At 33.3% G+C, this 16,066-nt stretch overlaps 1 long non-coding RNA gene across 1 annotated transcript in view; it reads right to left on the bottom strand.

The window, feature by feature from the left end:
- Nucleotides 1-1,827: 1,827 nt before the first annotated feature.
- LOC141486224 (uncharacterized) overlaps nt 1,828-16,066 on the bottom strand; it is a 34,057-nt gene continuing 19,818 nt past the window's right edge. The window contains exons 1-2 of the long non-coding RNA XR_012467713.1: nt 6,849-16,066; nt 1,828-5,270 (exon numbers count right to left, since the gene is read on the bottom strand). The exon at nt 6,849-16,066 is cut by the window's right edge and continues 19,818 nt beyond it. This is a non-coding gene — a long non-coding RNA (uncharacterized lncRNA). The remainder of the gene's footprint in view (nt 5,271-6,848) is intronic.

The raw sequence follows: 16,066 nt of genomic DNA, 5'->3' as shown, positions 1-16,066 counted from the left end.
TCATAGAAGGAAATCCAATCAGTTATAGCTCTTTTCTCTGTTTGAAATTCGAACTCATATAATAAAAGTTGTATCAAAGCTCCAGGGCGTTTGAGTTCATTATCTTCCCTATCAAGTATACGAGCAAGAATTTTTCTTCGTTTGTCTTGATTTTTTTGTGTAGACTACACCCCTGATAGCTGATTCATGAGTGCACTCTTTATAAAGCAAATTCACTGTTTGGAATGTCTCCTCCAGGATATCGAAATAATTTAAAATTCAATCTCAGATTAATATGTTCCAAAAAAAAATTCAATCACTCACTATAAGAGCAAAAAAATGCCTGTCGAAACTTACTTCAGCTAAGTTTACTTCAGGTTCCCATTCAAGCATTTAATTGAAAATTAATGTGATATGAAGTCAAACACTTATATAAAAATCAGGCCCCACGCACGAGGCGCTACTGAACTGTTTTCTTTCTTTTTTAGGAAAAGTTTGTGCCGTTAGCTATTGAAATAGGTAGAGCATGTGGTCGAGATTCATTAATTGATTGTGTTTGAAATAAAATTTGTGCGCCACCCAATTCTTTTTAAAAGATAACTCAGATTTTGTCCGAAATGGGAAAAAAAGATGCAGGAAAATTTAGTGTACACTTCCTGTAATACTTCATCAATTTTAAAAGTCACACATCAATATTCAATAATCACAAAGGAAGGAATCTGAAGTCAAACAAATACTTTCATCAATAACAATATAATAATAGAGGATATGACATATAAAAAGGTAAATTATAATCCTACAAGCAATTTCTTGGGAATTGACACAATATTACGTATGATTTCAAATCAGTTAAACCAATATAAAAAGTAATTCATGTGATGACCTTATTCAAGTGTTTAAAAAAATTAGAGCGGTCGTCCAGTATCGAACAATGGTTATTACACACAATTATGATGTACATCAAAAAGGTGGCAGGTAAAACAGGAAAAATATTAAAATTGGTTTAGGTATACTATCCTGAATAGACTCAGCGGTAGTCTAAAATCCCACGAAGTTGGTTGAAACCAAAAGTTGTACCATCCACTCCATTCAGGTACGTCGTAATCAGATAAAATAAGGAAAGACAACTAGGGGAGTAGATGAAACGTTCTTGGGCTGAATGGTTTTTGACAGGCTTTTCAGATGGACCACCCTCTCAATCCTCATGACCAAGTAGAATCCGGAAAGACGATTGTTGGGGAAAGTAGTTCATCTTGAGTGGTTGAAACGGGCTGCAAAGTTGAACAATCTTTCTTTCGTCTTCACCATGAAAGAAATGGAGAGGCAAAAATCATGTATTCTCATAACCAGTTACATACAATCCGGAGAGACAATTAGAGCAGGAAAATAATTCATCATTGCAATATCTCGCTTGAGAAAAGTAAATCAAATTTTCATGGAAAAGATTTCAGTCCAATACGACAAAATGACGGACAGGACCAACGCAGAAACTGCCATCAGCAAAATGAAGGAAACCAAAAGGAAATATTCTCGTACATTTAAGATCAACTCAAATTACATGGGATGAAGAAGGTTCTCCAGAAATCTCCTCCTCCATAAAACCTTTCGGAAAACGAACATTTCAGAAATGTGGTTATCAAAAAAATTTGCAAAAACCCACCTCGTACCGAGGTTAAATTCAGGTCTTTACAGGAACAAACAAAATATGGTCACTAGACATAGTGCACAATTGAAGCAGCAACATTCAAAGTTATTAATGATCCACTCTGGATTCAAATTCACTCACTAATTTGCTTTTTCTGTTGTGGTACACAAATCTCGACTAGCGTCGTTCCCTACACGAACAGAAAAGACAAGCTAACATGGCTACCTCAAGCAATTCGATTCATTTAAAAAAAATCTTAAATCAAATAACGACACTGGATTATACAATTTCTAAGAATATAACATATTAAACAACAGAGTTCTACCACAAAAGGAGTCTTGTTAATGAAGGGTAGGCCGTCTGGTGGAAGATAGCCGAATTTGTAATTTGAACACGTTATACTCTCCGCCCCTCGGCCCCTTAGAATTCCGCATCACCGCTCAGACCCCTTGCGACTCCGCCTCACCCTTTGGCCTCTTCGTTACTTTCCAGTCACGTGATCCTAATTGAAAGAAATGTATAGTAGTGAGAATCGAACCCGGTTCCTTAGCCTCGACACTAATGATGGGTTTGTTTTGTCGGGACCGAAATTGACTCATTCATTATACTTGACAGCATTTTTTATTTCCGTAGAATGTTAGGGAAATTGTAATCGTCATTTCCTTGTAGAAGATAGGAAAATATACTCAGATCTGGAAAAGAATTTATATTTCATATAAAGGTATGTATTGTATTGTATTGTACTTTATTGGTCAGTAATACACGACATACTGTTTCGACAAGTCATTGACTACACACAATCCTAAAACTAAATAAAATTTGTTCATGAATAAAATATACTTATTGGATTTCACAATAATAATTATACATTTTCACGTCACTGTTTTTTTTGGATTTCAAATTTTTAAATATATAAAATGTATTTACATGTTTGTTAAAATGGGTTCAATAATGTTACACACAGTTTATCGACTAACATTGAGGAAATCTAAATTCAGAGATGTCATAATAGGCAGAGCATTGTAAGTGAGTTTTCAGTTTCGCTTCAAAAATGGCTATTGAAGCTTCTTTGATAAAGTCTGGTAGAGAGTTGAATAATCTGATACCAATAAATTTTTTATACGTAAAGGTTAATCTGTTATTTGGAATATCGATATGGAATGCGATAAATGCATGTGCGTTTTTACGTAGATTAGTTCGTTGTAAATAATTGCTGACGGAAGTGTCAGTATTTTAAACACAGGCACGGGATTCGACGGTGAATCTTGTCCTCAAGAACCACAGTAAGGTAATTTAGAACGAAGTTCACTTTAAAGAGCAAACAAGAAGAATCTTCGAACAATCGAGCAAATATCAAAAACCGTTCTCACTCAGGTCTCTAGAGACGAAAAAGAATCTCGACAATCGTTCATAAAAAACTTGACCCTGGAAATACTTTGCCAATGCAAAAAACCAGTCAAAATGAAATATTGGTTGCCTATCCCGGAGGGCATGAGGGCCATCACTACTTATGATTAAGGACGGTATAAAACTGTAAACAACTGGAATCGGCCTTCACTGCGGCGGATAAGTTACCGAGAAAATTCACCAGATGGCGAAACGATACTAGTTAAAATGGAAATAACTGAAATAGATGTGATTTGTCACAAAGTCATACTTCTTTATAATATTTCATCCAATGAGCACTTCCATATCAATATTTTTCACTGTTTAAAACCTGAGTGGAAACATGTTTTTCCTTGATTACAAAAAATAATTTCTCGCATCTATTATGTATAAGGGTCAATTTCACTGGTTTGAACTTCCATTGTCTACTACATAAAATAATTTGAAATCCCTGAAACAACTAAAAAAAAAAAAAAGAAAAATTAAAAATGATTAGCTGAAAATAACAATTATATTAAGCAGTAGTATCTGGAAACGCATTGTAAGACGTGTATTGAATGCGGCGTACTTTTACATTCACCTCTGAGTTGGATGGTACATATGAAGAGTCACTAGAATAGAAAATCTCATCTGACACCCGAAAAACAAATGACATAAAACTTTGGGCGTAGTATTTACATATTTACTCAGGTTAGGCTACGCCCAACGATTTTATAATTTTTTTCATCTCATCAAGACTGTAGATTGCTGAGAAAAGAGGTGTGACGAGTACTACCTATTATTTAATGTTTCTCTCATAGGAAACTTTTTAAAAAATGATAGTCTGAACCTATAATAGTCAAAAGTAATTTAATCATGAACAGATATATAAACACCTTCGCAAATAATACAGACTGATAGTATGCTAGAGGTGACGATGTGTCATTTTGGCAGACAAATATTTGTAGTCTTTCTGTTGCTGATTATATTTCGGAGCAATTAACAAGAACTGACCAGCCCTATTAGGGCTGAACCAATAAAACACGTGTAAAACTGATATTGAAGTATTAGTTTCAGATTGTATATTCAAGTTTTTGAATGAATTGATATAATTTGTTGAATGTTTCAATCATTGAAGAACCTAAAGACATACCAGTACATTTAGTTGTGAATATAAGAATATTATTTCTGTTCATATTCCATCGACTGTTTACAATAAATTGACCTGTTTCAGTATTTTTTATTCATTTGGAATTAACAAAAGTAGAGACCGCAGATACATAAAAAAATGTATAACTATATTTATTATATATTCATTTCAATCTACACACTGATTCAATACTTTGAATAAAGGTTCTGAATGAAAACTTTAATTTTGGGCCAGTCCTTATTATGTAGAACATCAGCATACAACTCTTCGAGTTCTTGACACTCCTTTCTTTTGGAGAGATTTCTTTTTTTTTTAATTAAACAACATATTTTTGCTTATTTGCCTTCTTCTTTGAATATTTATCCTTTATATTTTCATTTTCTGTGTTTTTTTTTTTCACCTGAGAACACATTTTTTGATTATATTTTCATCACTATTTTTCTCTTCGTCTTCTTCGCAGTCGCCTTCACTATTGTCGTTATTCAGCAAATTCTCTTCCATCCAATTGAATTTCATCTAGAGTATTTCTTTGATGCTCTCGTGTCTCTCCCTTTTCTATTGAAATCAGCAAAAAAACTATAAATGAGTTCCTCATTTTTCTAATAGTTATATTGACGAAATGTTTTCCTCGATGTATTTAGAGATATCTGGCTCCAAAAGCACGAATCAGGAAGTCACTCATTGCTTCCAGAGATATTTTATCTGGTCTCATACTCGGGAAAACTTCAGTTTTGAAACGCGGGACGATTATATTGCAATTTCTTATGAGCATATTATGTCACTATGCTTGATTCAAAAATTTTCATCTATAGAAACCAAGACAACTGGCTGATCTGAGCAAAGGGCTTCTTTGACAGGTCTCACACATCCTCGGGAATTTTTTATAAAATTTCCTTTCTTTTCCAGAACTGCTAATAATTTCCTTCTTTCTTCAGTTTCAATTTTTTTTGTGAATATTTCTAAAACTTCTGGTTCACAGAAATGGGTTTCTTTTCATGCGTCTGAACATCATGTCCACAAAAATAACACATAATATTTTTTAGGCTTTCCATTTGAGGAGGATGAGGAAGATGATATGTTTTTTTTGTTATGAAACAACGTAGATAGTTCATGGTCGTTATCAGTTTGTACCTGTAATGAAATATACACATGCAATTGAATAAATTCAGATAACAGAATGTGATGATCCACAAATTTATTCAATGTTCAAGTAAAAATTTATAAGGAAAAAGTGTGCCAACTTGATAGGATTTATAGCAGAGTCTCTATTAGGTTGGCCAATAAAAACGAAACATGGCCGATTTCTTATAGAAAGGGGTTCATCCTTTCCGTGGAATACGATCCAACCAACGATGTTTTCAATGCTATCTATCAAATTACGAACTTTTACTGAACTTGCAATGTTTGTTCGTATTATGTTTTAGTTAGGGTGGAATCAATGTTATGTGATGTCATTCTATTTCCAATATAGCGTATGACCCAAAATGTCATCACTCAAATGCAATTGGTATCAAATGAAAGGGTTTGTTGGACAAAATATAAAAAAATGAAATAATGCCTCTCTCTAAATTCAATATGGCGGATCGCCGAAGATAACTGAATAATTTAAAATGAAAGGAGTATACTTTTATGATATATATTCTACGTTGTATATATTTTTAGTTATACATACTTTGTCAACGAAACTTTTGTCTTTTGACAATAAAAGACATTCCATAAATGATTCCATAAAATTGAAAATGTTGAATTATTAAAGAAACGGTTAACCAGAATATTTTTTTAAATTAAGATTTCAAGAAATGTCTCCTATAATAGGTACCCCTTTTTCTGATAATGTGTTTTACTCAAAGAGAGTAAAACTTGATCAAGTGTCTTATTTATCATTTACAGACATAACAATAATGTTTGAAAACATATTTCTATTCAGTGAGTGTTACTTCTTTGCATAGATTTTTTTAAACCCAGTCACATCATTATGATTCAATGTTTTAACTGGAATGTACACCAAATCACTATCAGTGCCAATATCACTTGAAATATATTCTATCTTTCAGGTAGTTAAGTGTTGTATCATGTAAAAGTCCGTATATACTAAATCCAACAGCAAGTCTTCTACTGAAAAATATGGTTTAAGAACTCTTTCCAAAAGGTAATGAATTACTTTTTCCGTTAACAAGGGATTATTGTAACTCATGAAAACTGGTATCAGAATATATTTCTATACTTAACGTGCAACAGATAAACCTATATAGAAGGTAGTTACTTTTATTAAGTACTTTTTTGCATAGTACCCAAACATAGTATTATTTTTTCAAATTGCATATAAAATATTTCTCCATCGAAAATTAATTGAAATTACTTTTTTTTTCGGGGGTAGACATAATCAGGAAAAATAATATACTGTAAATAATTAAATCAGACGTTGATATTTAATGCAATCCAAACATTTCAAATATACTGAATCACCCTCAGAAACTTTCCAATTCAACTAACCTAGGTTTACAAACCAAATCTGCAAGGGTCGCCACAAGAGTTTTAGTTAAATTTAGCAATACTAAAGCAATAAAGTTATGCATAACCACTCTATATTTCAATATTGATGTATTTACTTAGGTGGTGTTTTTCAATATTAGCAGACTGTATATAATAAGGTTACTGACACTTCATAAGTTAGAAATAGTATCACTATATTGTACTTTCGTGACATACCTTGGTGAGTTGAGCTATATAATTGCGTCGGCAGATTTTTAGACACTGGCAGAGAGGCGGTAAGTCCCTCGTTTCGTGGTACCACGCACGCACACCCGGTACTCGAAGGTACTCCTGTCAATATAAATACATACAGTGTGATACAAAATAAATTAGTATAAATGAGAAAGGAACATACTGCCCACCTGAAATGGTCACATTTTATGTACCGAGATTGAATTGTAAATAAAAATAATGGGAAAAGCAAAACTGAGATATTTCTACTATTGAGTGTTTAAAAAATGAGGTTAAAACTAATTACAGGGTCAGGTTTTTTATGAACGACTGTCAAGATTCTTTTTGGTCTCTAGAGACCTGAGTGAGAACGGTTTTTGATGCGCCATATTTGCTCGATTGTTCGAAGATTCTTCTTGTTTGCTCTTCAAAGTGAACTTCGTTCTAAATTACCTTACTGTGGTACTGAAGACAAGATTCACCGTCGAGTCCCGTGCCTGTAAAATTATTTTAGGTGGGTAATGATTTTTATTACTATAAATTATGTAACACGTGTGTGGAGTTTTTATTAACTACTTTTAACTATTTTATTAAAACATTTGTAATTATTTTAGAACTGAGTCAACAGTCAAATAAGTACTCTGTCTCCCCCTCGAACTGAAAATAGATTGTTTCGCACCTTTTATTAAAACATTTGTAATTATTTTAGAACTGAGTCAACAGTCAAATAAGTACTCTGTCTCCCCCTCGAACTGAAAATAGATTGTTTCGCACCTTATCCTGTGTCTCATTGGATCAGCAGCAACCCCCTTCAAAAAACCTAGAGATTGAACCCTTACAAGTTATTGGAACACTTCTAAGTCTGACACAACATGTCAGACTTAGAAGTGGCTGTGGGTGCGTTTGCTGTGCTAAGCACTGCTTATCATGATATTATTTTACTGCCAAATCAAAAAAAAAAACGTCCGCGCAAGAAGATGGTGGGTCATAACACTACTAAACCAGTAAGTATTGAATGAAATATGTTAAGTAGTAAAGTGTAATATTGAATATATATAAAAATATATATTTTTTAATCTGCCTCGGCAGATTTTGAGTACCTTCTAGAATTAATTGAACACACAATTAAAAAAACATACTCAAAGTACGCTTGGCAGTAACACATATTTTGTGTGTGTGACATAATGACGTAATCACATTTGGTTGGTGTGCATGTGTGTGTGAGAATGAAGGGTACAGGGTTTATCATGTGCGTGTCTATGTACAAAGATACGTCTGCATACTTCAAATATTCTCCAAGTAATGAATTTTCCATAGGTGTGAGTCCACCAAGTTAGTGGTGTGATGTCACAGCAGCAACCGCTCAACGGTAGGAGAGCGAGATGTGCACTCCACGGCGTGTGGCTGAGTAATGCGTATTTATCGGTGTGTCCTTACCTCTCTCGATGCGGCGATGGATGTGAAGTAACGCATCGCTCTACCCTCGTGGTCGATGATGAAGCGTAGGCGGCGAGGACTGTCCCCTAACGATGGCGCAACGAACGCTGTCTGTTCGTATCGACTTCTGTTAACGCGTACAGCTGAGAAGTGGGCTTGGCTGTGACGTCAGGCATCTTTGGTGGGTAACAACAAGCAATGTGTACCTTTTGCAATGTAGCACGGATTCATGGTGGGGGTGACTCGCGCTGTTTAACATAAAAAATGCCTGACACATTATGAAATCAGTAGACGAATATATCTGCAGCAGTTAGCAATTGGTAGACTGTTATTCAGTTCGTAATAGAAATAAGACGGTGAGTGTATTTTTCTGTTGGATATTGTTTATAGTTTCGTACATATTTTCAGCATGTCCGTTTCAAAAGTATACTTACATAAAATCAATAATATGATTGTACAGGAGGTTGAAATACTAGAGCAAAAGGTCTTATAATCATTGCCAATTGATGAAGTGTACATAATTAGGAATATGTCAACTTGGTTTACAAGGTTTGGTAGATCAATTTTATTAACCTTGGAAGATGTAAGCAACGATGAATTATTCAAAACATGGCTACCAAAACGTATTTCGTTGCAATTCCGTGATGATGATATAACTTGTATCAACTCATCGGGTGGTACATATACGATGGTGTATTTAGGTCAGAGCCCACAAAATTCTGCTGGCATGAAAACGCGATCTCTAGTCGAATTCAATATAATTGAATAATAATAGTAATTATTTATAGTGTTTTTTTTGTTTTATCAATATTCATATATTAGAAGATTTATATGATAATTACATAGAAATATAAACATTACTAACTTAGTTGAATATACTCACTTTATAACTACAAATAAAATAGGAATGGAAACAAGTTGGAGGTTGTTTATTGTTTTCTATTCAATTTCAGTTCCACCATTCAAAGATGTGTGGTATGTAAGTTAAGGTTGGATCGATGTTGTAGATCTCCAATTATCGGTTCAACATTTGTCGACTGAATTGAAGTCGAATTGTGTCTTCGTGAACCTGAGAACTATATGAGTGGTGCAAATGGTGCAATGACATTAATTGATCATCTCTACACCAATTTTGACGTTCAGGATTTTGGCGTTTTAGACACAAATTTGGTGAAACATTTCCTAATTTATTGCATTTTCGAATAACCCAAAACGACTAATTTGCACAGTACTATAACTTTCCGTAACTTATCTAGTATGAATTCAAATGATTTTTCATATGGATCTCGAAGCTATGCAATGGAATAACATTTATGATATCAATCATATTGATGCAAAAATTGATTTTCTGAATAATAACATTCTTTGCTTAGTAGATGCCTATGCACCACTTACAACGAAATCTTTCAGATATAAAAATAAAAAACAACCATGGATAACGGAAATTATTGAAATTATGTAGAAATTGAGAGATAAAGCGTTAAATAAATATAAAAAAACAAAATCACTTCCCAATTGGAAATACTACAAGCAACTCAGAAATTTTACTGCATTAGCAATCAAAAGAGAGAAAAAAAACCTATTTAGAATTTAAATTACGTGGTTGTAATATCAAAGAAAAATGGAATGTACTCAAAAAACTTGATATAAAAAAACACCAAAATGATTTACCAATATAATTGAAGAACGTCAACGAAATTAACAAGTATTTCGCGAATCACTCCCACGATAATCGAATACCTTCTAGTAACATCCTTGAATACTATCCTGACAATACAATGGATTCTGTTACTACAATACTTGAATTCTCTCCCACTCCAGAGAAAGAAGTTTTGACAATTTTACGGAAAATGAAATCAAAAGCTTACGAATATGACAATTTGAATATACATATATGTTGCCCTCATATTGTACCACATTCAACACATATATTCAAATAATGCATTACACATCATTATTTTGAGGAAAAACTTCGAAAAGCCTAGGCGTCGTTAAAGTTGGTTGTTGCGGAACGGCTAACATACCCATTTTTATTTTCTTAATTTTGCCTCACCCTGTACCCTCAAAACGACTTCAATATGATTGCGCCCTCTGTGGTGTGTTGGAGCGATGAAAAGGGACGAACATTAGTGTTGTTGCATTGTTTTTCTATGTGGTTGATTGTCCGCCATTCTCGACTGCCCAGTTCAACTGTGAATATTCCTTTTTTTGCTGATAATATTTATGTTTATCACACCGCATAATATCGTGCTTCTTGATACACGGATTAGCTTCGATTCCAAGAACTGGTAGTACCAATCTCAGGACTCTGATGAGACAGTCGCAATCCACTCAAGGTAAGTCGTCTTTGAGGGATTTACTTTAACATTTGTTAAGTATCATAACGGTATACAGTCCCTACTGTTCCTATTACCGTTCCGTTATATATCAGCGGAGAATATATTCAAGTTGGGAAGTGAGGAAAATGTTGAACGAAACTATGATATTGTCCCATTTCAATCACTGCGACATTGTGTATAGTTCATGTATAGATTGTAGTGACATACGTCGAATCCAAAAAGTTCAAAATTGTTGTATTCGAATGATGTATCATATCAGGAGGAGAGAAAGAATTTCCCATGAGCTGAAAGACGCGAGTTACGTGGAAACAGATATCAAGAAACGTGCCTTATCTACAGGAGCCTGAGACTTTGCAAACTCATTATATTTCAAATCTTGTAATAACTGTCTTAATAAAAATTCATTCTTTGTACTGCTCTCGAAGTGAATAAACGCTTTTTTGAGTCTTATGTGAAATCGATTTTCTTTTTAAAAACTGAGTTCTCGATTTCTAATACATAATTGGCGCAGTCGGTAGGATTCTCGCGGTCGTGAAAAAGAACATTTGCATTGTGCCAGAAATCGTTTTCGTGACTTTGAAGTTTCAACTTCTTCAGCGAGGATCGGAGGGATTCAAGGAGCTCTTTGCAGAAGGAAGAATCGGGAAAGAAACCAGGAGACTACAATCACCAAACTGTAAGTGCCAAATTCCTTTTCGACTTTCCTAAACCCCTCTTTTTGAGGACTTTGGGAGAGATAGGGTAGTGACGTTGATTCCAACTGAATTTTGGATATTGTCATTAAATTTACTTGCGAAAATGATGAATTATAATAATAACTATATTGAATTTGAAAGTTAAATTATTGCCGATCGATAGATACTGAATTCTATTCATCAAAATCAACAATTTATAAACGATATTGAAAATATTTTGCAACTATTAAATAATCTGTCAGTCGAAGACAATAATCAAAATATTCCAAACATGCCACCAGCGGAACCTCGAATGGTCGACTGGAACCTTTTTAAATCTCGTTTGGCAAACATAAAACCCTACGATGGGGATAGCAATACTCTTAATAAATTCATAACTCGTTGTCAAAGCCTGTTAAACGATTATGCCATGTATGTAGATGCTGCTTTTCAAAAACATATACAAGAAAAATTAGTAGGAAAAGCAGAAGCAATGGTAGGAAATAGGATAGAATTAAATACTTGGGAGAAACTGAAAAATGCTCTTTTCCAAAGTTTTTCAGATCGCAGGGATTTAGAGTGTTTAGTTCAAAAACTCACGAGAACTAGACCTTATAAGGGGGAAAACCTTATAAGGGGGAAAACCTTATTAATTTTGGGAGTAGAATACAGCTGTTGAAAAGTAGTGTTGTTCAGAGAATAAGTAATGATGTCAATTTAACCGAACCCGGAAAATTATGTCACATTAATCACTATGATAAAACAACACTGAGTACCTTCATTGCAGGGTGTACTGGCATCCTGAAAAGTAATATGCATATTAAAAAACCAGCTTCACTGGAAGACGCAATGGCGTACGCGAATGAATTTGAAAACTTTGAAAGAATGTATGGAAGTTGAAACGAAACAAAAAATACAACTCCCAGGACTAATTTGGTTCCTAAACCACAATTTGGTAATATATCACAAGGGCATAATTTCAATAACCAACATTATTTAAATCATCAACCCCACTTTCAGCAATACCCCCAATTTTCTGGAAATTTCAACACTTTCCAGTCACAATATAGTCAAAAACCAGTTTGGCCAAATCAGCCTATACCAGTTCAACCTAGGCAACACGATAATGAAGACCAGTTTGAAATTTACCAGCAGCCAGAAGACGACGATGAAGAGGAAGAAGATGATTAAAATTATAAAATGTAGTTTTTGTACCCTTTATTCCATTTCTTAACTTTCAATAAAAATAAATGTATTCAATGATATTTTTTAATAAAAAGATTAATTCATAATTTATTTGTTTTTTTTTTCATCATGTAAGAAGTTATAAATATTAATTAGGTTAAAATTCAAATATAATTCCTAATAATTATTAACAATTCTGCAATTACATGGGCAGTTAAGTGTTGTTAAATAAATTAATAGTGAATAAAAAGTGAATAATTTAGGAAAAAAATGATAAAATATAATATAATAGTTAATAAAAATTGACAAATATTTATAATCATTGATTTATCGATAGTTCATCAACTATATATGGCGCGTTTTCGACCGGAGGCACCGGTTGACCTGAAGTGATGCTGTGACCGCGTGCTCTCCGCCCTCTATCTCGAAAACGGTTCACAGTATGAAACATTTTTTTTAACAAAATTTGTAGAGAATTTTGTATTCTACAATATTGATAATAAATACAAATGGCAAAAAACCCATAGGAAATGAGATATTTTCAAAAAAAGCGCAAAAAACCGATTTTTGTGACTTTTGACCTTGAAATTTAATAGTTGCTTACACCCTACCATATATAGGTTTTGAGACAACTTTTAGGGTGTCAATATACAAGTATTTACAGACTTACAGCTGGGTATCTCGAATTCCGAGGCGAACTTACTGTAATGACTGGACTATGATGCAGCTAACCAAAAAAAAAATGTGATATTATTTTTAATTTCATTTTTGATGAAATGTCCGTTCGAAAACAAGTTGAATGGGTATGTAGATATTGGTACTGATTTGGATAGCGATCAACTTTCTGAAGCTAAAGAAGTGTTGGTGTTTATGCTAGTTTGTTTGAACAGTTGTTGGAAAATACCTGTTGGATATTTTCTCTTAGATGGTCTTTCTGGATCTGACAAAGCTGGTCTTGTTAAGAAATGTTTAGAGTTGGTTGATGAAACTAGGGTAATTGTGTCCTCTATAACATTTGATGGTACTGCTGCCAATTTCAAGATGGCTTCAATTCTGAGAGCAGATTTCAATGTTTCACCAATGAAAACTCATTTCAATCATCCTGTTACGAAGGAAAAGGTATATTTATTTCTAGATCCATGTCATATGATAAAATTGGTAAGAAATTGTTTGGGATCTTACAAGAACTTGCCAAGACTCTGATAAAAATCAAGTGAGTTGGGATTATTTTGACAACTTAGTCCATTCAATATAATGAGGGGTTATATGCTGCAACAAAACTGCGAAAACGTCACATACTGTGGACTAGAGAAAAAATGAAAGTCAAAATCGCCACACAAACGCTAAGTAAAAGTGTAGCAGATTCTTTGATATACCTATGTAAAGATTTATTACTGCCTGAATTCCAAGGAGCGGAAGCAACTGCATTGTTCGCCCGTTACTTCAATGATTCATTCGACATTTTCAATACAAAAAATATATTTGCTAAATATAATCATAAAAAACCTTTGTCTCCTGTAACGAGTAAGCAATTTTTCGACTATCTTGACATTATTAAGGAATATATATTGCATCTGTCTACAGGAAAAGTTGAGGTATTGAAATCAAAGAGAAAAACTGGTTTTTTAGGATTTCTTATTTGTATAGAGAGCCTCAAAGGCCTTTACAAATCTTATGTCGAATCTGGAAAACTGAAATATATTCTAACTTATAAATTATCCCAGGATCATGTTGAATTGTTCTTTGGAGCAGTTAGAAGTCGTGGGGGATTCGATAACAATCCAATTGCTAGACAATTTGAGGCAGCTTATAAAAGGTTGATAGTTGATTCAGAAATAAAAGCTGGAGATACGGGAAATTTCCTTCAAATAAAACTCAATTGCACATATGTTGTTTTCACATGTTTGAATAAAAATCATTTTGTTTTTGACTTTCACAAAGATAGCCTAGGAAACTTTGACTCAACTAATTATTGCCAATTTTTCAAACAACTTTGTCTTACTTGCACCTTGGGTTCTGATGATAACTTTCCTAAAAATGAATATAAACATCAGGAGTTTTTTTTATTTTTTTTTTACATTATATGCCATTTGTTTCCCTATGGAGTGGCATTCTGTTGATGAATAAAGAAAGGCTGAGTAATTCTCCAGTGGAACGATGATTTGGTTTAGTTAAAAACATACTTGCTAAAGGAATTATGCGCCAAAGGAGTAGTCGGATAGCTTAGAAAATATATTTTATTCATACTGCAACAAAATGTTGCAGAGATGATTCAGTTGAGATATATAACGACGGCCTTGCTTCACAAGAAATATGGAAAAAGAAAGAAAATGTTCTATACAACAATTTTTAGGAACATCACTTGAACATGTACTGAAAACTTTTCAATCATTTCAGTTAACTGGAGGCACTGATCGAATTTTATGTATTTATTGTAAACCAGTTGATTTGGACTTTCGAGCTGATTGGGTACAATGTGATAAATGCGACGGGTAGGTCCATCTATTGTGTATTGATAACTTAGATACGAGTTTGAGCAGTATTTTTTTTTATAAATTCTGTGAAGCTAAAACTGCAGATGATCAATTTTCAATTTATCGACAAAAATCAGTGAAAATCTCGAAGATACCCCGAACATCAATTACTTTTCAATATACATCATTTATGAATAATTTTTCAATCAAAATTTCGAAAAAACTAACGAGCAATTAGATCAGATTGATGTAGAGACCAGAGATCAAAGACTCTTCCATATTTGATTTCAGGAAAGACGCAAACGCGTAAACTGCATCAAATTTTGGAAGTATATTCAACAGCAGAAGTGACCATAGTTTGATTACAATTTTAAATCCAGTTTTGAATCCGACTAATATCAATTCTTGCTCAATAAAACATGGTATAAGCAATAAGAAAGAAGCTATTCCCCAATATGAAATATTAGCTAATAGGAAATGTGACAAATCTGGTTTAAGGGTGCCAAAATGTACCAATTCATTGCTGGATCACCTGATGGATTAGTTTCAAATGATGGCTTAATTGAAGTTAAATGTCCATATTCCTGTAGAAATCTGGATCCAAATGAAGCCTGTTCTGAGGGACTGATTAAATATTATGATAAACAAACTGACATTTCTAAAAATCACATTTATTATTATCAAGTTCAAGGTCTTCTTGATCTCACAGATAGAGATTGGTGCAATTTTGAAATTTGGACATTAAAAGAAATTAAATTAATGCTCATTTTTAGGGATAAAATTTGTTGGAGCCGGTTGCTTTCTTAATTATAATATCTTTTTAATAATGTTACCTAGTATTTCAAATGCAACACCTACTCCCAACTTTATAAAATGGAGACCAGAAAAGGATTTTACCAAATGGTTTAGTATCCGATCCAGAATATTATGGAGACATTGGAAAAAAATACTACATTTCATGTTTTTTTAAATTTAAGTGTGATGTAACTGAAATTTGTAATGAAGACTTTGAAAGCTTTAGTTGACAAATTTTATCGGATATATGTCTAAATATATTCAATACAGCGACAAGCTTTCAAATCGTTACATGTAGCTTTCTTCAAGAATTTTTTCAT

This window comes from Leptinotarsa decemlineata, unplaced genomic scaffold (genome assembly GCF_025532065.1).
Source record: "Leptinotarsa decemlineata unplaced genomic scaffold, Ldec_3_MD MMD2_tig00026347_RagTag_RagTag, whole genome shotgun sequence".
Lineage (NCBI taxonomy): Eukaryota > Metazoa > Arthropoda > Insecta > Coleoptera > Chrysomelidae > Leptinotarsa > Leptinotarsa decemlineata.
Note: the sequence above shows the minus strand (reverse complement) of the source record. Positions and strands in the feature narration are given on the sequence as shown.